This window comes from Crocuta crocuta, unplaced genomic scaffold (assembly GCF_008692635.1).
Source record: "Crocuta crocuta isolate KB4526 unplaced genomic scaffold, BGI_CrCroc_1.0 scaffold463, whole genome shotgun sequence".
Taxonomy (NCBI): domain Eukaryota; kingdom Metazoa; phylum Chordata; class Mammalia; order Carnivora; family Hyaenidae; genus Crocuta; species Crocuta crocuta.
In genome coordinates this window covers 32,770-56,055 of record NW_027527929.1, presented here as the reverse complement: position 1 = coordinate 56,055, position 23,286 = coordinate 32,770, and positions in this window count along the sequence as shown.

Here is a 23,286-nt window from a genome sequence, read left to right as displayed (position 1 = left end):
AAAACTTACTGCACGTAGATTCCAGCAGTGGACGCTTTGTCCAGTTGGCTGCTTCTGGACTCCCTGTATAGGAGTAAGTTCCCCCAACAAACCTATGTCTCAATCACTGTCTCTGGGTTTCTTCTTTGGCCTTACCATCATCCACCTAAGCTTCAGAGCCTGCCAGGGTGCAGCTGCACATATGGGCAAGGTAATTGGCACTTGGGAGCTATGGAATGTATTTCTTCCAACACTCTGTTGACTTTGTACTAGAATTTACAATCTCCTAGGGGCGCCTGGGTGGCTTAGTCGGTTGAGCGTCTGATTTTCGCTTAGGTCATGATCTCGCGGTTCGTGGGTTCGAGCCCCGTGTCGGGCTCTGTGCTGACTGCCAGCTCAGAGCCTGGAGCCTGTTTCAGAGTCTGTGACTCCCTCTCTCTCTGACCCTCCCCTGCTCATGCTGTCTCTCTCTCTCTCTCCTAGAAATAAATAAACATTTAAAAAAAAAAAAAAGAATTTACAATCTCCTAGACTGGATACCCAGGGATTCAGAATCCCTTCTGTCCCCCTTTTGCTATGCCCTCTCAGTTTCCTTTGATAGGGACAGAAACAGAGTAGGGGAGGGTAGGGTGCAGCTGCTCCCCCAAGGACAGCCTCGAAGACTTTAGACTATGGGGAAAGGTACACAAAGGAATAGTATGAAATAAACCATGAAATACAGAGAGAAGATGTTTAAAAGAAGGATTCCATTCTTAGGTGCTTGCTTCTTTACCAACCACCAGGGCTTGTCCCAGTCCCTGTGGGACCCCGCAGAGATGTAGTCACCTTAATCTTATCCCCTGGCTATACCTCTGATTGACCTCTTTGTGTGAAGGTGCATGACCTGCCTATTCATGTACTTGAGACCTGCTTCAGGTGTCCATGTGGCCCAGCACATTTTGGGCCAAGTGCACCCAGTATGCTGTCTGTGCCTTCTGCAAGAGCTGCCAGTTCCTCTCTTCTGCCCTGCCCCCTAAGGTGCCTTGGCAGCCTGAGGCTTGAAGCGGGCACCCCCACTTGCAGGTTCCAGGACAGCTCAGTTCCTCAGGCAATGAAGGTCATGTGTGACTAATTCATTCTCTTTTATTTGGAAAATTCGAGAAGTTTTTATTAAAGTAAATTCCACACAACAGGACTTTTGATCTAAACTGTCTCTTAATCTTGTGTTTGATAAATAAGTAATGGCTCGTGGTTCACACTAGTCAATGATTACTAATGCCTCATTTTCATGTGGAATTAATGTTCTATATTATTGGTGCAATCATTTAAGTCTGAGCCAACAAGAGGAAGCATGTTGATTTAATCAGAAGTTTTGGTTGCAGTGGGAAAAATTACCGGGTTGGTGTTTGTATTTTGATGCTCTCATGGCCAGTGCTGGAGGCATGGAACAAGGGGAAATTTTTTCTTTGGGGGGTAAAAAATGCAGTAACAAACTTGTTCTGAATATCAAGTGCCATGAAGATTATCCTATCATTCAACAAGCATTTATTAGAGTCCTGCCGTGTACATACCACTGTGCTCAGAACACCTGTGCCCAAAGCACCAGCTATTCTAATGATTATTAGGAATGCAGGAAAGAAAACAAAAACTTAACTCCACTTTAATATGCAGTTGGTTTCTAGATCTCAACCACAGACTGTAATCAGTGCTTTGAAATCCCCTGGGTTCTGGACATTTGTCAGTGTTTGGCAATGAGCCCTTTAACCAAAAGGTTTTTCCCCTGAATTTTCAGTGCATCATCAACAAGGATTATCAATTATGATTAAGTTCATCATCAATATTCGGTTAACAAGCAAAATATTTTGTTATATGATGGGGATTCTAAAGCTCAATTTTATCAGTATAAGAATATCTAGATTAGTATTTGTTCCTTACCATATTGTGGTGGACTTTCATAAATATTATGAAAGTAGAATCTGACAGCTTAGGAAGTGTGTCAGATAAACTCTAGCTTGAGTGTGATGCCAGTAATGTCCTTAAATGATAATGTTATCATTTCCCTTCTTTTGGGGGTGGTATTGAAGAGGATACTTTTAGTTCATAGATAGACCATATACCAATCAAGGTAGGCAACATTATGTTACAGTAACTGTAGGAATAATTTCCCCCCTGCCTTTCTGAGTTCTTGGCTGAGACCCCCTATAATAAAAGACAAATTCACAAGAGAAAAACAAAACAAGTTTATTGACATATTGACATATATATGTCATGCATACCCAGGGAAAATGAGTAACTCTCTGAGGTGGCTTAGAATTAGAGATTAAATACCATCTCAGTAGGGAAAGGGGAGGGGGCATGTGGGCCTTTTAGGGAAGAGTAAATGATTTTTAGGAAAGATGAATGGGCCCTTAGAAGAGTAAGTAGGAGGTATGATAATTTGTGACTAAGTTTGTCAGGTTGTGTCATTGACCGCTAGTCTCCTCTCCAGTGCTAAGTCAATTTTTCCTGGTTGATGAAACTCCCAGGGAGGGGATTTATGATAATTGGGTTCCTTTTAAAAGATCTGTCTTTAGGTAGGTAAGGAGAGATCAGAGAAAGCCTCTCCTTACACAGACTGTTTTCAGATGCCTATGGTTTAAAATAATCAGTATGCAAAACAGGCATATTCTGTGGTGGGATGTCCTCAATTCCTATGGTCATGTATTGGGGTGACATGTTCTGCCACTCCTGATAACAAGTAACCCCAAATATCCCTGGCTTAGCATAATGAAAGTGTATTCCGCACTCATGAAAAATCTACTGTAAATCAGAGCAAGTCTCCAAAGCAGCTGCCCTCAGTGTGTTGACTCATCAATCATCATTCCAGGGAGTGTCAATCTCCTGCCACATCTATGCTAACATGCTCTGCGGCAGTCATTGTGGCAGGGGAAGAGAGGCCTGGAGGATGGGGCAATGCCGATTAAATACTCTCACACTGAAATGCAGCAGAGGAGATGTGTGCTGCTTCCAGGCTCACAGAAGGATTGAGGGTCACTTGGCCATGTTCACCTTCAGAGAAGTAAGAACCAGAAAGTTGCAGATGTCCAGACATTGATGGAAAGGATGCTTGTCAGTTGGCCTACATCAGGCTGTTAGGAAATCCAGGAGAGGGGCACATGGCTGGCTCAGTTGGTTAAGTGTCCAACTTCGGCTCAGGTCATGGCTTGTGAGTTCAAGCCCTGCATCAGGCTCTGTGCTGACAGCTCAGAGCCTGGAGCCTGCTTTGTTCTGTCTCCATTTCTCTGCTCCTCCTCTGCTCACTCATAGTCTCTCTCTCTCTCAAATATAAAGAAACATTAAATTTATTAAAAAGAAAAAGGAAATCCAGGCAAACTTTTGTCTCTCCTTTGATTAGTGAACTGGGAAAGCAAATAAATATTCCTGAATGAAATTTTCTTTAGTGTGATTTTGATGGAGTAAATGTGGGAGATGCTTCTTGATTATTGAAATGACTATGCCACCGAAATCGAAAGTAACTACTGAGAATCTGCATATTTTGGTGTCTTCAGAAATAGGAACTTATTAAATGCCTTAAGGGAGACTGTGTGTGGACTTCTCTTAGAGGATTCATGTGCTGTTTTTGGCAGACTGATGTCCCCCTCCCCCACAAATGTCCATGCCCTAATCTCTGGAACCTGTGACTCTGTTGTGTGTGTTACAGGGCAAGGAGGGCTTCAGACTGCAGATAGAAGTCATCAGCTAACTTTAAGATAAAGAGATTATCCTGGGGGAACCTGTGTNTGCCATTTCCTTGCTGTGACTGCCATCCAGAGAGACTGGTGCGGCTCCCAGCAAACCTGGGTAGCTCAGTTGGTTAAACCATTAAGAATCTGACTCTTGATTTCAGCTCAAGTTATGATCTCATGATTTGTGGGATCAAGCCCCGTATTGGGCTCTGCACTGACAGTGTGGAGCCTGCTTGGAATTCTCTCTCTGTCCTTCTCTCTCTCTGCCCTTGCCTTGCTCGTGCACGTGCCTTTTCTTTCTCTCAAAAATAAATGAATAAACTTAAAAAAGGATTATCCTGGATTACTTGAATGGGCCAATATAATCGCAGGGGTCATTTAAAGTGGAAGAGGGAGATCGGCACCAGAGAGATGGCAGTGTGAGAAGACTTCAGCGGATAGGGCTAGTTTTGGAGATGGAGGAAGGGGGCCACAAGCCAAAGAATGTGGGTAGGCTCTAGAAGCCAGCAAAAGGCAAAGAATGCAGCCATTCTGACATCTTGTTTAGCCCAATGCAATACCAACTTCAGACTTCTGACCTCTAAAACTATCAGACAATTAAACCTGTGTTGTTTTAAACCACTAAATCCATGGTAGTTTGTGGTAGCAGCAATAGGAAACTAATATGTACCCTGAATTCTCTAGAAGGATTGAGGCAGAAAGGTGGCATTTCCTGGAAGGCTATGCATGAAAACAATGGAATTATATTCTTTTCTTGTCAATATCTCTCCAAGTGGCCTCTAACATTCCTGGAGGAAGGAGAGAAAGCCGGAAAAGCACATTTTCTGGGAAAATTGTAAAGATTAATCTTTTCTATTCTACTATGAGCAAGCTCATTGATCTGTTGAGAAATGAATGCAGAGGGACAGGAGAAGAGGAACATGGAAAGCACCAATTTTTTTTTTTAATGTTTTATTTATTTCTGAGAGAGAGAGAGAGAGACAGTGTGAGCAGGGGAGAATCAGAGAGACACAGAATCTGAAACAGAATCTGAAACAGGCTGTAGGCTCTGAGCTAGCTGTCAGCACAGAGCCCGATGCAGGGCTTGAACCCAGGAACCGTGAGATCATGACCTGAGCTGAAGTTGGACACTTAACCGACTGAGCCACCCAGGGTCCCCGGAAAGTACCGAAGTTTTAAGAATTCCACATGGCTTTGGAAGAACCAAACTTGGGGTTAAAATTCAGCAGGTGTCCAGAGGAGTGACTGATAAGCAGCTTTGATGGCTGGGGTCAATATGCTAAGAAATGAGCTTGTTTGTGATGCCTTATTTGGTTAGGCAAATAAAAGATTAGGGTTTGGGATACTGTGTACAACCTATTTATCTTGAATCTAAGGTGCAGCCAAGGTGGAGAGCAAAGTTTGTAGTTTCCAAAGAAAACTGTGTGTGCCAAAAATACCCCACAAACCATCTTTGCATTAATGCATGAGTATATAGTCTATATATGTGAATATATATGACTATCCATAACTATAAATAATAAATATACACAATAATTAATATATTTCCCTCCCTTGAAAGGATTTCCCTCTCTTGAAAGGATTCCCAAAAATAGAATGTAAAAGTACAGCAAAGTTGTTACTTAGAGAATATATGTAAATAGTGACATAAATGTAAATACATGTAAATATATGTAAAAAGTGACATGAAATAGTGACAGGAATTTGGCTCTGAATAAAAAACTGTTGAAGGCTATTCGTTGAGTGGTCCCAAAGATCACACCAATGCCAGACACCCAGCTAGTTGGTTGTAACAATCATTTATCTTTTACAAAGTACTGATATGCAAGCATCCTTTTCTATTCTATTTGCTAAAACAGAACAGAATTCTGTAACTGAACAGAATTAGAAAATATCCTTAATTTGTATCCTAATTATCAGGAGCCATATTACTCGAGAGAGTTATATTTTGGTCATTAGTAACTGCTTTCCAATAATGATGGCAAAAGATAGCTAATAGTTCTATTATTTATTTATTTTCACTCCTACTTTGTTCCAAAAAGGATTTAAGGTGGGTTGCAAATATACATGCACTGAACAAGATGAAACAAAGATTAGCAAAGTGAGGAAATTAGGGCAAAAGTGGGAAACATAAGAAAATGGGAGTACAAAATGTGCTCCATAATACTCTGAGTCTTTGCCAGGGAAATTTGGGGCCCCAATTTGGCCCCGGCTTCCTAGTAACCAGCTCAAAAGGGGGAAATGATCAGTCCCATGAGTCACACGTCAGTTTGTCAGAAGCCCCTCAATAATTCCTGGAACTTAGACCAAAGAGAAATTTCTCCCATCTGGTTGCATACATGGGACCCCTGCAGAATTCAGTGAGCAGAATCCTTAGCAACATCCTCCCAGAAGAAATGACAAATTCTTCCAGCCTGTGTCTTATCACTTGTATCTGCCTGTGACATCATACCCCAGAAGAATTCAGCAGAAACTGCTACACGGATCAAAGGGAGGTATTTTGGGTTGTCCTGTTCATTGCCGGCTTAACAGAGGCATGGAGTGTCTAGAGGAGTGGATGGGCAAACAGTCCTCCATAAACACTGTCTCTTCTCAGCTGAGCCCCTGCAGAAGTTCAATGTGCATGCTCACGTTCTTTCCTGTGCTTTAGCGTGAGGGTAAATGGTCAGAGACATTTGCAGAGAGTGTCAAGTTCTGAGAAAGAGCTTCAGTCTCCCTTTTTGGGTTTGAGAGCTTTAAAAGGAGAAGCCACCAGGTCCAGCAGAAGCACCCAGGAGGAAGGGTGCACAGGCATGTGTGATGTGTTGGAAGGGGTTGGAGGTGGAATGGTGGTAGTTGGGTCTCATGCTTCTCTATGTGGGGACAGTCGTCTTCTGACAGCAAGAACATTTGGCTCTTCACGGTTGCCTTGATGAGTGCCTGGGTCCACAAGTCAGCAGGCAGAGCAAGTTCCCTCGGTGTGCCGAGCTTCGTGATGGGCACCTCATGAGCCCAGCTGGTTGGTGCCCCTCAACTATCGGTGAAGGGGCTAGAGGTCCTCATGTCAGCCTCCCTCCTACATGCAGGCCTCCTTCAAGGCATTCATCTGGTGCCCTGGCATGTTGTCAACAAGGACCACTACTACTGTCTTCCAGCCGCCCAGCACCTGTTTCTCCAAACCTCCTGAGGCCTTCGTGGGGCTTGGGAACTCCTCCAGGCTCCAGCAGCAGGCCACTCACATCTTCCCAGCGGCATTGTCCTTGTGCGTGTTTGGCAGGAAGAGGAAATAACCAACATGTGTTGTTCCAAGAACACTCCAATTCCCTCTTCATGCCGCAGGCACCGCCGTTGCTCTAAAACATATACCTCACCGTGTCGCCTCCCTGATGAAAAGCCATGGCTCTCAGGAGCAAGCTGCAGGTTTGGTGCTGGTCCAACCCTCTTTTGCTCTACAGCCTCCACCCTCCCCGTGCTTCACCACTGTCCCTCTGCGGCTGCCCATGCTTTTCAGCTCCTTCAGCTTCTCATAGTCTCCTTCTTCCTCCAGGCCCAGCCGTGTGCTATTCCTTCCTCTTAGAAAACTGTTCTTAAAGAACCTCCACACTGTTTTCCAGAGGGGCTGCACCAGTTTACATTCCCACGGGGGAGAGGGAGAGAGGCAAATCATGAGAGACTCTTGAATGCTGAGAACAAACTGAGGACTGATGAGTGTGGGGGGGAAGGGGGATGGGCATGGAGGAGGGCACTTGTGGGGATGAGCACTGGGTGTTATATGGAAACCAACTTGACAATAAACTATTTGTAAAAAAAAAAAAAAAGAAGAAAGAAAGAAAACTGTTTTTAGTCTTTCATCCATTAGATCACCTCTACATACTTCTATTGCAGGTTACAGCCCAGACATTCATCCCTCTGGGGAGTGGTCCTGGAGGTGCCCCTGCTGGATGTTCTATAGCATCCTTTGCTTGGTGCCACTGTAGTGTTGTATCAGCTAGGAAAATGCCAGCTGCAGAGACAAACCTCCAAACCTCAATGACTTCATGCAATAGAATTTTCTCTCTCTCGTCTAGCCATCCAGGGCATGTGTTCCTGGCTGTTAGGCAGTTCTCTCCCGGGTGGTTCAAGGCCCCAAGCTCTTTCCATATCATGCCTCTGCCGTCTTCCAGACCCTCTGAGTCCTCCATGTCCAGCTGGGGCAGAAGGAGAGAGGGGGGCTTGATAGCACATCATCCCCTTGCTGCCTTGATGTGAAGGTGCCCCGAGTCCTGTCCACCCATTCTGTTGACATGATCGTGGTGTTGCCTGGTTGCTGGGGGGCAGCTGCTGTTCAGTGACAGATATAATACAGAAGAGGGACATGGCTTTTGATGGGCACACAAGCTCCTGAAGCACTTGTTTTAATGGCCTGTGACTCCACTAGACTCTGAGCCCCGTGAGGGGAAAGAAGGTGATAGGATTCCCGCTGTTATGCCCCGTGGCCAGCACTATTCCTGGCCCTTGGGTGCGGGGATTGTCTGATGAGTAACAACAGCCAGTCCATGCTCTGCTGCAGGAGGGAATGGGTCATGTTGACCAGTGGCCTCTTGAAGCTTCTCCCCCACCCTGGGTAGGGCTGGGGGCGGGGTGCGGAGAGGCAGCCAGCAGTCAGGCCTTTCTTGCTTCTGCTGCTGCCAGGCAAGCCCCTCGGAAGGCGCTGCTTCCTTTCACAGAACAGCTTTCATTGTGAGCACAGAGGTTCATAATCACAGGTGCTGGTAAAGGCACAAGCCTCCACTTGGATGATGAGGCTTTCTGATTAAAGACTTGTTATCGGTACTTTATGGGGCCGAGAGAAAATGTGCTGCCGCTCGTACTGGCGCTGCAGCTCCGCGCCACATCTGGCACCTGCCTCTGTGTCCACGGAGAGGGGCGCTGAATGCATTTCTGTCCTCTTTATAAGCCAGCCATGTCTTTAGAGTGTCTCTTCAGAAGTCAGTGTGTGTGTGTGTGTGTGTGTGTGTGTGTGTGTGTGTGTGTGTATGTGTGTGTTGGTGTGAGCTTATAGTAGTACGATGGCAATCACCTATCAGATTGTCTGAGTAGAAAAGAAGGAATGAATAGACATGATGTCTAATTGATTTGTGAAATTGGGTAAATAGAATTCACTATCTCAAGCAATGTGGTTCCACTTCCGAAAATCATCAGATGGGAGACTTAATGCCTTGGCTCTTGAAGCTGGGGCCTTCTGCTTTACAGTTCGAGGCCCCAGAAAGTGACCTCAGGTAATGACGAGTGGAAACTCTGGAGTGTCCCATCCCCCCAGACCCACATGGGGAGGAAGCCTGGTCCTCCTCTCCCCGAGGAATTCCAAGGCTAACTCAGTTCAGGGGATCAGTATTAATTGCCTTTGGTGTCACTGCAGACAACTGAAGTCCAGTTCAGTCCATGACTGTCCACTTTTCATCAAACCTGACATAAAAATACACAGTCTCATTGATGCTTAGGGGTTCCATTTCCTTATGAGGGCGTTTGTGTCATGTAAAAGTTCCGTGTGCGGGCTTTTCTCCTGCTAACCTGCCTTTGCCAGTTTACTTTTCAGACTTGGGGGTTGGGGGAGGGCCCTCAGAGGGTCAAGGGAAACTTCTTCCCCCTGCCCTGGGCAGCTCCCATCTGGTGCAGGGGGCCTGGTGGGGGTGAGCCGTGTGGTGCTGTGTCTGGTCTGGCCCGTTTTCTCAGGAGGAAGAAAGGAGAAGAAAGGAGAAAGCCTCCCCTCTCCCAGCCAGTGGTCCACGCAGCTGTGGGCGCTGTAGGCCCAGGAGATGGGAGTGAGGTTCCAGTCCTCTAGTGAGACTGCTGAGGAAGCAGGTGCAAGCCGACAGCTGCAAACACCCCTCCCCGAGGTGGGATGTGTGTGACCTTCCTCAGGCACTCCTGGCTGCCCAAGGAGAAAGGAAAGGACAGAAAACAAATGGTTAAACTGATAGAGTCTCCATCAGTTTACAAATACCTTAGTAATATTACCAGAAAAAGGCAATATTGTCAATCAATAGCCTCCTCTCCAGGAACTCCCTACTTTCTTAATGGTAATGCTTTGCTAGAGGGAAATGGAAATGCTTTGCTGGACAGTAACTAAGCCTCCAGTAATCTGTAAATCCTCTTTAGCATATGGGAATCCCTTTAAGAAACTTCCTCTTGACTTTACCTCCCCCAACTCTGCAGTCTGTAACCAGTCACTCTTCACAACCCAGTGCAACTTTTTCTGCCCACGGGTCCTGTCTCTGGGCAAAAATCACCCTTTTTGCACCAAAGACCTCTTCAAGAATTCTTTCTTGGCGTCGGTTCTGAACCCCACCATCACCCCAAAACCCCATCAAGACCATCCTGTTCAGGACAGGGACGTCTCTGTCTCCAGAAGAGTCAGGGCAGTGCAGAACAGCCCACTCTGCTNTGTAAAATGCAGGCATTGTTTTAAATCTTTTATATGGATTAGTTCACTTAATCTTCACACTTGGTCTGTAAAGCAGGCCTAACATCATCTTCATTTTATTTAGGAGGAAATTAAAGCACAGAGAAGGTAATTGCCCCAAATTATGCAGTGTCTAGTTTGATCCCACAACAGACACCCTGGTTTGTTTCCTAGATGCTCTGTGCTGCTTCATTTACAACAAAAGTTGATTCTTAGAACACATACGGATTCCAAAGCCACTAGACCTACTTACTGCTATTGATGAGGGAGCATGGGTCAAGCTGAGATAGCATACAGACTAACAGCACCTGCCCCCCGCCCCCCACCCCCCCCAGGGTGGGACAAGTATGATATTCCTTGGACACTCCCATCTTCCTAAAAACAGGAAGGGGCAAAAAATAAATGCAAGTCTCCACCAGTTTACCAGGAAAAGGCATCCCATCAGGTTCAGAAACTCCCTACTGTCTTAGTGTTAATGCTTTGGAAGAGGGAAAACCAGCCTTAGCTTGACCATAGCTAGGCCTTCAGTAANGCAGTTCTTCCTGCCCACAGGTCCTGTCCCTGTGCTTTAATAAAATCACCTTTTTGCACCAAAGATGTCTTCAAGAATTCTTTGTCGGCTGCCAGCTCTGGACCCCATGAACCCCCATCACCCCCAAACTTCATCACTATCATTATGAAAAATGTAAAAGATGAAGAAGTTTAAAAAATAAGGAGTAAATCCCCCAACCCCCCACTTAATCATCCCTCACCAGAAGTGACCACTGATAACAGCTCTCTGTGTGTCCTCCTAAACCTTCTCCCTGGCCTCTGACAAACATTCCCATATGTTTCTACAAAACTGGAATCCTTTCTCAAAACAAAGCATGGAATTACTGGTGGTGTCTTTTGCAGACAAGTAGTTTGCAAGAAAGTTCAATCTCCCGGCACCTCTCTGTGTTTATAATTTCACCTTAGTGAAAGTAGCAGTCTTGCTCTGGACTGGATGTTTGTATCCCACCCCCAACTTCATGTATTGAAATGCTCATCCCCAAGGTGATGGTTTTAGGAGGTGAGACCTTTGGGAGGTGATTAGGTCATGAGGGTGGAGTCCTCATGAATGAGATTAGTGCCTCTATGAAAGAGACCCCAGAGAGATTCCTCACCCCTTCCACTCTGTGAACACAGTGAGAGGACCTGGGAAACACACTCTCACCAGACACTAGTTGGCTGGCATCTTGATCTTGGGACTTCCCAACTTCCAGAACTATGGGAATAAGTGTGTTGTTTAAGCCACCCAGGCTGTGGTGTTTTTGTTACAGAAACCTGAAGGAACTAAAACAACCTCCCTGCACCTTTACAGTCTCTGAAGGCCCCGAATGTTTCCTTTGTTATATTGGATTGTCTGGTGTTTGGCTTTGAAATGGATGTACCAACAAATTAATTCCATCCGACACCCTGGGGGTGGCTCATTAGCATATGAAAAGCCCTAATCTGAATCAACCCCTTAGGCCTGGTTAATAAGTGTAGGAAGATTAGAAGTAATGTTTGGTGAAATTAATGGCGGTTAGGGGTTGCTGGATCGGCTACACAATTTGCGGAGTTCAGTGCAAAACAGAAATACAGGGCCCCTTGTGCAAAAGGCAGGAAAAGATACCATTAAAGGTACTGAGACATAATGCTTTTTCTTCCAGTGTTTCTTTCGTGACCTGTCACATAGTTTTAAAAACTTCTAATTTAGCTCCATATTCCTTCAACAACAGGGCAACATGTGGAAGAGTGCAAACCCACACAGGCACCCAGGTGGGGGTGCAGGGTCTTCCTCTAGGATTCAGTTTGCTCACAGGACCCACTGATTTCCAGTTTCCTGCCAATCTTTGTTTCGGGGTACTACACCCAGCTGGGAGCCAGGCATGTGCTCTTTCCGTGGGCCCACTGCCTAGCCCACACTGGGTGGGTGACACCCAAGAGTCTTGCAACTTCTGGCCAGCCAGGACCTGCTAAGTATCTGACTGGGGTGGACACGGAGCTTGCCTCCACGGCACTGCCAACCTGCAGTAGGGACATTCATGCCATGTTTCAACCAGAAATGCTGCAGGCCACCTATGCCAGCCCCAACAGTCTCCACACTCATGTCCTTGTCCCCAGTAGGGGCAAAGTGTGGCAACAATCATGGAGTGGGACAAGGCGTGGAGAAGGAGAGCAGGGCAGAGAACCTGTCCTTGGGAGGCAGTAGGAGGCCAGACCGCGGCTCTAAGCCTCCTGCGTCTACTCCATTGTTCCTTTACACTTCACTTACGAAACACAAATTCAAAGATAAAATCATTGGGAATTCAGTATAGTGACTGCAGACCATGAAGCCCAAGGGTGAGCTCTCCTCTTCACCTGCCCTGTTGGCTTGCTTGTGAAGTTGGCTCTGAGGGCACATGATGGCTCAGGAGTGACGTAGCCTGATTCCTGGCCTCGGCAGAATAAGATGTGGGAAGTGGGAGGCCCAACACCTGGCAAGCAGCACAGGGCTTCTGGGATCCTGGTGCAAAGTCTGTAGATCTTGTCCTAAGCTCACTGGGTGTCTGTCTCTCCCAGGAAGGTGCTGGCCCCCATTCCAGAACAGAGAGGGGGCCCTCCTTACCTCCCAACAGACTGAGGACTTTTCCTGCTTGGTAATAAAATGTCTGCTCATGCTCTGAATTTGATCTACATTTGCTTTCACAGAAAATTGGTAGCAGTGGGGTATACTGCACACCGACCTGCTTTTAACCACTCAAAGCGGCTGATATTCCCAAAAGGAACAGAGGCAAGTTCGCTACATCATTCTAGTCCTTCTCCCAATTGGTGATTACTTTATGTACCTTCTTGCTTAGGTGTTGTCAGTTTGTCATCTATATTGTGAATGTCCTGAAGGCAGTGGCTTTGGCTCTTCCCCATTGTCTCCTCAGGGTTCAGCAAAATGTCTGGTCCTGACTGTGTCTCTGTACAGTGTTGAGGATCCTCTAGTGTGAAGCCAGGTAGTCAGATGCTCCATTTGTCATGGAAAGAAAGGAGGGGGAGCAGGTTTCACAAATGTCCTTAAGGATCATCCAACCTGCCAGTTGTCTGTTTGGTCATGTCTGTGAATTCACACCTAGTGTCTTTAAGTTGTACTAAACTTATAATATACCAGTCAGAGATCAAAAGAACGTTTGCTTCAATACATAGAATTATTCTGCCTTCATTCTTTTTTCAGACTTAAATTTGTATGAGATGGAACAAAAAGGCTGACAAAGCTCTCTGTGCAATGATGGGGTACAGTGCAAGAATCAAGGCTATAATGTCAGATAGACAGTATATTCTATCCTTTCCATCAAAAACAGCAACACCAACATATTGGGTACATGATTAGCTTTGAATTTAGAAGCCTTCCATAAAGTAGGGAAAATGACATTCTCTTTGTGGGGAGATGAAATAAGATCATGTACATTAAACTACCAGTACATATCCTGGCACACAGTAGGCAACCTCTGTACAGAGCAGCTAATATCGTCTTTGGCTTAAGAAAAACTATAATGTGACATTTGATTTGTATTTCCCATTAGTTACTTTCTTGCTTGCATTACTGATATTAGCACCACAAATGTAACGCAGGCAAATAACCTAAAATATTAGCAGCCTAAGACGAGATGTTTTTCTCCCTTATGCTACATGTCTGGATTAGGTAGACTGAGTACTCTGCTCCATAGCACCATCATTCTCACTCTGAGACTCAGGCCCACACCGCTGGAACTTGGCTGGTTGCTATGGCAGAGAGAGCTCTGGAGGGTCTCATATCAGCAACCGGTGGTTGGCCTGATGGTGACATGCATCATTTCCACTCACAGCTCATTGGCCAAAACTGGTTGTGTGTTTCTACTCAATTGCAGGAGACCGAGAAGTATAATCTCACCATGTGCTCCGAAGGGGGAGAACCAGAATATTCAGTGAGCAGTGTTAATGACAAGCGTGTAATAAAAAACACTATTTATCGAGTGCTTCTGCTGAGGACTGAATGTCTGTGTCACACTCCAACACCTAATTCGTGTGTAGAAACCTAATCTCCTAATAATAGCATTACGAGGTAGGGACTTTGGGGAGGCAATTAGGTCATTAGGTATTAGGGCAGAGCACTCGTGAATGAGATTAGTGTCCTTATCAGAGAGACCCCAGAGAGCTCTCTTGGCCCTTCTGCCATGTGAGGTCACAGTGAGAAGATGGCCATCTATGGAGCATGAAACACATTCTCACTAGACATTGGATCTGCTGGTATCTTTATCTTGGACTTCTCAGCCTCCAGGACTCTGAGGAATAAATGTTTGTCCCTTAAGCCACCCAGTCTATGGTATTCTGTTATAGCAGCCAGAACTAAGAGAGCCTCCTCTGTGCCAGGCACTGTACTATGTACTTTACACATACAGAACCACAGATTCCCCATGAGCCCTGCATATATTGCCTATTAGAGGAAGGTTTTGCTTTTGCTTCATTTTTTTTAATTTAAAAAATTTTTAGTGTTTATTTTTGAGAGAAAAAGATAGAGTGTGAGCAGGGGAGGGGCAGATAGAGAGGGAGACACAGAATCCAAAGCAGGTTCCAGGCTCTGAGCTGTCAGCACAGAGCCTGATGTGTGGCTCAAACCCATGAACCATGAGATCATGACCTGAAGATCAAAGTCAGACACACAACCGACTGAGGCTCACAGATGCCCTGCTGCATTTCTTGCGCTCTGTATCAATCCGGGGTACCTGAGCTCTCTGTTCCCTTTGCCCAGGGGTCCCTGGAGCTTCCTTGTTGTGTCTGGGTCAGGGGCCTTACATCTCAAGGGTAACTTGGCTCCAGTCATGTTCTTTTCCTGTGAGATGTTCCACCAAGAACTAAAATACTGGAAGGCTGGAAACTGAGACCATTTGCTTCCTGGTCATTGGAACTTAAGACCCTAGAAGGGTTACCCCCTGCCCTTGAGAGCAGCTTTTTGGATTTTAATTCTCCTTTGTGCTTTTGGAACACTTCATGGTTGAAAGAGCTTTCTCGCTAGCATCCAGGAGTTGAGAGAAGGAGGCAATATCAGGAGTGGCACAAGCTTTGTTCAGGCCACTGAATAAGTCACCAGGCCCTAAGAGGCAGGAACTAGTGACTGGATGGTGTTTTGCCCCTCCCTTCTTGCACACATACACCCAAAGGCCTCTTCTGATGGGGTATTTTAAATACAGCTAAGGAAGCTTCCAAGGGAAAATTCCTCCTCTTAAGGTTTACTGTGTTCCCTCACCTATGGTCATTCTGGCTCCTTAGGATGTAATACAATTGTGATCTGCTTTGCAGAAAAAAGATTGGTCTATTTAAGTGTCAAATTTACAAAAGAATTAAATTAGGAATTGATTTTAAAAAGACTCACCACAAGCTTTCTTTAAACAGAAAGGTACCTTGGAGGCATTTCAAATGATTTAATTTGCACACAACCTTTCAGGAAGATCTAAGGTGTAGAGAGGAAGGTAGACAAGTGTGATTTGTGTGGGCATAAATGCGTTTGCTTCTTCTAAACCCTGTACATATTTCTATGATTCAATCTATCATACTCTGTACATTGTGAGCCTTTGTTTTCATGTCTGTTATTACCATTATAATGTGAGTCCCTTGCTGGCAGGGAGCACATCTTAATCATCTGTATATCTCCAATATCCAGTAGGGTGGTTGACAGTGGGATTCATGTCTTATTTTCTTTCTATCCTTGGGACTTGGTTTAAGGAGTAGCATTTGGGGGCATTGAGAAAATATTTGTTGAATTGAAATAGCTAACTATAAGTTTCCTTCTTTGGAAATAGTGCAGATTGTTGGCACTTATAAAAATCCTCTTGTTAGTATAGCCCATTAAAACCATTACTGTATTTAATGTTCCCAGCCATTGACCATCTGTAAGAACTCTGGCTTCCCACTGATGAATTCATTTGTTGAATGCCTGTCATATGCCAGGCACTGAGCTAGTAGCTAGAAATACAGTGAGCAAGGCAGATGGGATTTCTGACCTTGTGGGCTCATGGTCAAGGCTAGGCAGAAGATAAAGAAATGACAACAGTGTGGTGAGTACTGATAGGGTGGAGAACAGGACAAAAGAGCAAAAGTGATGTTTGAGCTAAGACCTGAAGGGCAAGGAGGAATTAGTTAGGTAATATGGATGGGAAAGAGGTTCCAGGTACAAGGAACCAAAATGAGGTAGAGCCAGAGCCTAGAGAGAAAGGCACAGAGAGGGGAGAGGCAGCAGTGGAGGTTGGGCAGGGTAGATTGGGAGAAGCCATGTTACCTGGGTGGTAGAGTTTGGAATGGATACTGAGGAATAGTGGGGGGAGCATGAAAGGTGGCTCTGACCACAGCCTAGAGGATGAATTGGAAAGGCCAACAGCTAGGTCAGTTTGGATTTTTAATATTCAAGAGAGCATTTTATTGTGGAAAGAAATGAAGACTAACAAAGTAGAAGGAGCAAAGGTTATTTATTCAGAGCTTGCTATGCAAGGGAGTCAGTCAGACACTGTCACTTGTATTTGGGCAGAGACTCAATGGCAGGCAGAGTGGAAAAAAGAGGAGGGCTTTAGATGTGTTCTAATAGCCACAGTTGGCATGGGGAGCTGTAGGCAGACCAACTAGAAGTGGGGCATCCTATGTGATTGGTTAGGGGTGCATATCTGGTTTACTCTAGTTGGTCCCATGTTGGAAGCAGGGACAGCAATTAGGAAAGCTGTCAGTGATTCATCAAGTCCTGGCCATTTGGGGTTGACTGTTATAGTAGTTATTGTTTGGCTTCTTGGATTGTTACTAGAGACAGCAGTCTGACCTCCTAAAAGTCTCACTTACAGCAGGCTAGTCTCCTGGGCTGGTTATTACAGAGAAGGGGTTGATTTCATGGGCAGCTTGCTGCAGGTTGTGAATCACAGTTTTATTTTTATGAAAACAAATCTATTTTTATATATGGTCTAAACACCGTCTGTATATAGAGTGTCTTGTTATCTTCAGGGAGAACTATTTACAGTTGCAGATATTTAAATTAGAGTTGCAAATAAGAGCAATCACTTTCATTAATGTGTATTAAATTCCTCTAAACATTTATCCTTAATTACACCATTAGCCAATTAAATGGTCTTAAACACATTATAGCACATGTATAGATTTATTTAATATATCTGACTTCTCTCAAGCACTCCAAATGCCTGCTTAGAAAGACTTATAACTCTCACGGGCAACAGGCTTCTTAAGTATTGAAGCATTTCTTGCAGATATAATAAATCAAAATTCTTAAGTATCATAAGTCGTATTATTTTAAATATTCTAAAAATCTTTACCAACCTGGTCAAATTTAAGTACACCTTTTGAAAGTGTTTTTAAAAGTCCCGCATCTGCAATAAATCACATAGGTTCACCAATTTGCTCCTATCAACCATTGCTTTTTAAAAAAAACAAAGGTTCACAGATTGTCCTGAGAATTACAGAATTTAGTCCTCTTAGTTAATAGTATGAAATTATAGGTTTAAGTTACTTCTTTCAAAACCATCTCAGTCTGTAAAGTCACTTACCCAAGTTAGTTAAGAGTTGCAGCTTTACGAACTTAGGCAGGCTGGGGTTGCTAGGTCAAAAAATTAGGATCAAAGCATTGTTACTTCTCAATCACAGGGACCTGGTGCTCCATACTGTCTACCATGGGGTTCACATGGGGCCCTTTCTTACAGTCAATTTCTGACTTCCATTGGTGGATGCCTTCCGTGAACATACCTTCCACTGAGATTTATTGGATCCCACTGCATTCCATTTCTTTTGGGAGGCTTTCACCATTGTTCATTATTCCCCTTCACTTCCTTTAACTCATTACCTGTATAGTGGCTAATTTGTCACTACTTGACTAGATTAAATTATACTCTCTACTGTCCCATTAGATTCTGAATTCCTTGTATGTTTTGCTTGGCAACCTCTCTGAGGAGTCAGGTTAGGAGGCTGTCATGGTCAAGGGTAACAGTGGTGGGTAACCTGGATGTGAGGAAGGAGGCAATCTCAGAGGTATTTAGGCTGAGAAAAAGTAAGATCTAATGACAAATTAGATGTTGTGGAAGAGGGTATTGAGTGGAGGGGAAGGAACCAGAGATGCTGCCCAGATTTCTGGTTTGGGCCACTTGGTGAAATATGTTTTAAATAAAAATCTCTGACCTCTTCTTAAAAATTAACTCCTTATGTAAGAGTGATATAATTAGCTAAACATGTGGTAATTTGCAAACAGGCAGATGCTAGAGGCAGTGAGATGGGGCAGAGACACCCAGTCTGGGGGTTAAGAAACCAGATTCTTTTCCCAGTTTGGCCACTGGCTTTCTGGTTGCCTGCTGGACAGATCCTGTCTCCTCCCAGAGCCTCCCCCCACCTTCTCTTGAATAAACACATACATTACAAGTCTGAGTCCTATTAGCTTTAAAATGCATACATTTGCCAAATGAAAGAGTTGGATTAGACTAAGTTTCATAAGCTTCTTTGATAATTTGATGAACACCAAGGACCGTCTCCCTAGGAAAATGCATGAAGCGTTCATATACCCTTTCATGGAATTTACCCCTTCTTCTCACGTTCAACACTCATGGATTAAATGGTCTCCAAAGCTCTTTTTCACGCTCTTAAATTCTCCCGATTTTATGATTCTGTGAACAAAGGCATGCCTCTTCAGCATTTTAAATTACCTTATCTCTTCTAAAGAAACAAGGATAAAAATGGTGCTGCCTTTGTTAGCTGCTGTGTTCTTTCTTTCCCCTTTGAATTACCCGGCCATCTATTTAGAGTGAAGTCCCTGGGGCAAAGGCTGTCTCTGTCTTTGTATTTGTTCCAGCAGATAGAATGCAGTTGGATGCTCAACAATGCCTAATTATAATAATATGGTTTGTGGTATAATGTCGTCTGTAAACCTTGATAAATTTAGCACAGATTCTTAATATCTTAAAAACCGGTACAAAATAGATGGACAACATGTAAGGAGATTTACAGCTCAACTTGTGTTTCCATGTTACAATGTAGGATTAATGAAACCTTCCCAAGAGCTTATCTCTAAGAACTCATGTCTCACAGAGTATCAGAATATATAAGTGTGTGTATATATAAATATATATATATTTATATATACACAGAGAGAGAATATATATTCATGAATTATATATTGAATATATATTTAGAAATTATTTGAAGTTATCAAGATTGATCATTAGACTTACTATTCTTTAAGACTCTTTGATAGTTAAGGTTAGCTTTCTATATACTACCTGGAGCCCTTATGGAAAGATTTGGTGTAGATATTGATATTTTCTTTTTTCTTTAATTTTTAAAAATTATTATTTATTTTTGAGAAACAGAGAAAGAGAGAGAGGGAGAATGGGGGAGGGGCAGAGAGAGAGACACACACACAGAATCTGAAGCAGGCTCCAGGCTCTGAGCTGTCAGCACAGAGCCCCGTGTGGGACTAGAACTCAAGTGGTGAGATCATGACCTGAGCTGAAGTTGGAAGCTTAACTGACTGAGCCACCTAGCCGCCCCAGAGAGTGATATTTTCTAATTGGCTGAGGATTTACCCCTTTAAGTACTAAATCTTTTCCTTTAGCCATTTTACAGAGATATCTTTCTGAAATATGCTATATATTTAAGTGCCTTCTTAAACAGATTATCTGGAACATAGCTACCTCCCCTCCCAGTAGCTTCGATTATTATATCATGTGACAGTCTTTAATAATCTGTTGGCTTAGGTAATCTTATTACCTATTGAAATATATGCAGAATTGTTGGCCCCTGGACTACAGCTTTTTTTTTTTAATGTTTGTTTATTTTTGAGAAAGAGAGAGAGAGAGCATGAGTGGGGAAGGCACAGAGAGAGAAGGAGAGAGAGAATCCCAAGCAGGTTCTGCACTGTCAGCACAGAGCCTGATTTGGGGCTTGATCTCAGGAACTGTGAGATCATGAACTGAGCCAAAACCAAGAGGCCAATGCTTAATGAACTGAGCCACCTGGGTGCCACCAGAGTTTTAGTTTTATTAGAGTTACACAGGCACTACTTCAAAGAGACAAGTTCTGTAAGGCTTGTTATGAAAAGCACCATCCCCGGCCTGCCTTGCCCCTATTAACCCCTGCCATAGGGAAGCTCTTTTAACTGTTTTAGCCAACTTAACAATTTCCTTCCATATCTGTAAGTAACATGGTTGTGTATTACTTGTTTGTTTTCCTCTTTTCAGCTCTATCTACTGATTTTCCACTATGGAAGATGAGGATTTAACTCTTGCTTTTTCTCCCATCCCTACCACACATGCTCACTTTCCATCCTCCAAAGATAATTCATCGTAATTTCAACTAAATCAACATTCAGTGTTTACATTATTTTGACTCTATCTGCTATTCACAGCTCAACCATGGAGAAAACAATAATTACTTTTCCTTTCCTGCACAATTTTGTTTTCTTTCAAGTCAATAATTGTCTTTTTTAAAAATTTGCTTCAGTTTTCTGTGTATTTATTTCTGATTCAACCCATTGTCTAAATTAGTGCTTCTGAAACCGTGCTGAAGGATTAGATTTTTTAAAAAAATTTCTCATCTGTTACAGATACTTTCATGATATTAAAAAAATAGATTTTTGGAACAGTTCGTGTATAGCACCAGTCCATCAACAGTACTTTAACACTGAAAGATCTCCTATTATTATATATAAACACATTGAGCATTCTGTCAGTTTTGTCTTTTTTTTAATGTTTATTTTTTTTATCTTGGAAGAGAGAGAGAGAGAGAGAGTACAAGCAGGGGAGGGGCAGAGAGAGGAGGAAAAAGAAAATCCCAAGCAGGCTCCATGCTGTTGGCACAGAGCGTGACAGAGGGCTCGATCCCACCAACCATGAGATCATGACCTGAGTGGAAACAAAGAGTTGGTGCTTAACCAACTGAGCCAGCCAGGTGCCCCAGTTTTGTCTTCCTGAAGACGCCTCTTCAGAGCCTTCTGACTTGCCACTCTGGACTGATTAATTGCCTTCTGTTTACCAGGTATTCAGCTGTTTCATGAGTCTGAGTTCTTCTCCTTAAGCCTCAGGCTTCCCTTTGCCTCTTTTACTCTGGTTCCCAAGCCTTCCTTGTGCTCGATTTACTCCCTTGTTTTCATGGAGCATATCCTCCAATAGTTTCCTGGAAAAGGGTGTGTGGAAAATAAATTTTATGAGACTTCAAATGTCAAAAACTGAGAAAGTTTTCATTTTACTCTCCAGACCACTTATTTGGCTGAATGTGGAATTCTCTGTTGGATCTCAGTTTTCCTCAGCTTTCTTATCTTCCAGCTCCCAGCGTGGTTGTAAAGAGGCCTAAAACCATGCTGCTTTCAACCTTTTTATACTCCTTGTTTTGATTTGTGGAAGCTTGTAAGATGCTTCACATGACCTGGGGTTACTTGTATTCATTATGGCAGGCACTTGGTGAACTGTTTTAGTTCTAGGAAATGTTCTTGAATGATTCCTTCATTTTCTCTTCCTGGAAATGCTATTATTTGGATGGTGGACCTGCTGGTAAGCTCTGTTGTGTGGGGATTCTCCGTGTAAACAGACTTAGTTCCTTGCCTTCTCCACTGCTGACTTAGGAATTAGCATTCTCCTGCCTACTAAATGACCTGCCCTTCTCTGGCTTCCCAAATCAGGTGTTATTGCCTCCTCTTCCATTCTCCAAATCCTGTAGTAATTTTTTTTTAATGATAATTTTAGTAGGGTCTCAGAAGGAAGCAAAATTAGGCAGGTGTGTTCAGTCAGCCACCTTTTACCCAATACCTGGTGTCTGCTTTCTAAGTACTGGTGTCTGTTCTGCATTGTGCTCTGGCTGCTGGCTGTGCCTTCCCTTCAGCCCAGGAACATATTGGATGAGGATGTAGCTGTGGGCTTTCAAAGGCCTCAGAGCCAGCCCCACTCACATCACTTACCAGCTGTGTGACTTTGGCCAAATCACTTCACCTTCAGAAATTCACTTTCTTTATCTGTCTGATGGGATGAATAATACTATCCACCCCATGCAATTGTAGTGAGAAGTGGAGATCTGGATGTAGCACCCAGGACAAGGTCACCACTTCATAAACGGCAGCTGGTATTGCTACTACCGCTAAGGCTTGACCCTTCCCCCTTCCTCCTCTCTATCACAAATAGTCTGTGAACTAGAAAATTGAACTGCCATTCATGTTAGACTGGAATAAGACTCCCAAGGGGGCTCTCGTAAGGTATGAGGGAAAATGTGATTTCATGGACAGGGTGGCATCTAGTTTGGCTGCCTAGAGACTCAGATACTGGCTTTAACTATTCTCCACAGATCATCCAGAATCCTCTCTCCCAAATGCAAATCTCCTGAGGCTTCATGATGCAGGGCAAGTCTGTGCAAGATGGCCAGATGTCTTTTTGCATCTCCAGTCACGTGTCTCCCCCTCGCGCCCCAATTTGTGGCTGACAGGTGCTACATCCTTATCCCCCAAGTTCCACTTGTCAGCCCTGTGATCCCTGGAGCCAATCCTGCCCTCCCTGCAAGAATTAGATCAGCTTTCACCCTTTTCTGGGAGCTTTTCCTGGGGCCACCCCTACTCCATCGCTGTTTCTCGGAACCCACTTGGAATTAGTGAGTTTTCTGTGCCTCATCATATCTATTACACTTCCATCACAACATTTGTGACTCTACTGTATCTTTGTCATCTACAAAATTGTAAGTGCTGTGTGGATGGAAAATGTGATTTTCTTACTATCTCATTCTTGGCATCTAATATGGTGCTGGTGCATCTTAAGTGTATACAGTTCTTGAAGTAAAATAATATTTGCTGAGCGAATGAAGGAGTGAAAAGATCTCATATAATAGTTTGGCTTGCACATACTTAAAGAATGAAATCCTCGAGTCAAGGAACTTAAAATGTAATTCTCTTTGCAAGGCTTCAGAGTTTAAAACCTCCCTCCAAATAGTAATCTTTACTTGGCAATGCCCTTAAAAGCCTTGAGTAGTGAAATCTTCTGGGTAGTGAACTTGTGATTCAGGTGCTCTGAATGCTCTGATCCTCTTCTTCATGCCCAGTAGCTGCCTGACGCAGCCAGCACAAGAGCAATCACCCTGTTACAATTGTCCAAAGCAGACACAGGCAGCTTTGTAACCTCTCTAATCGGTCCAGCAATAATATTTCAGTCACATTTCTGGGTG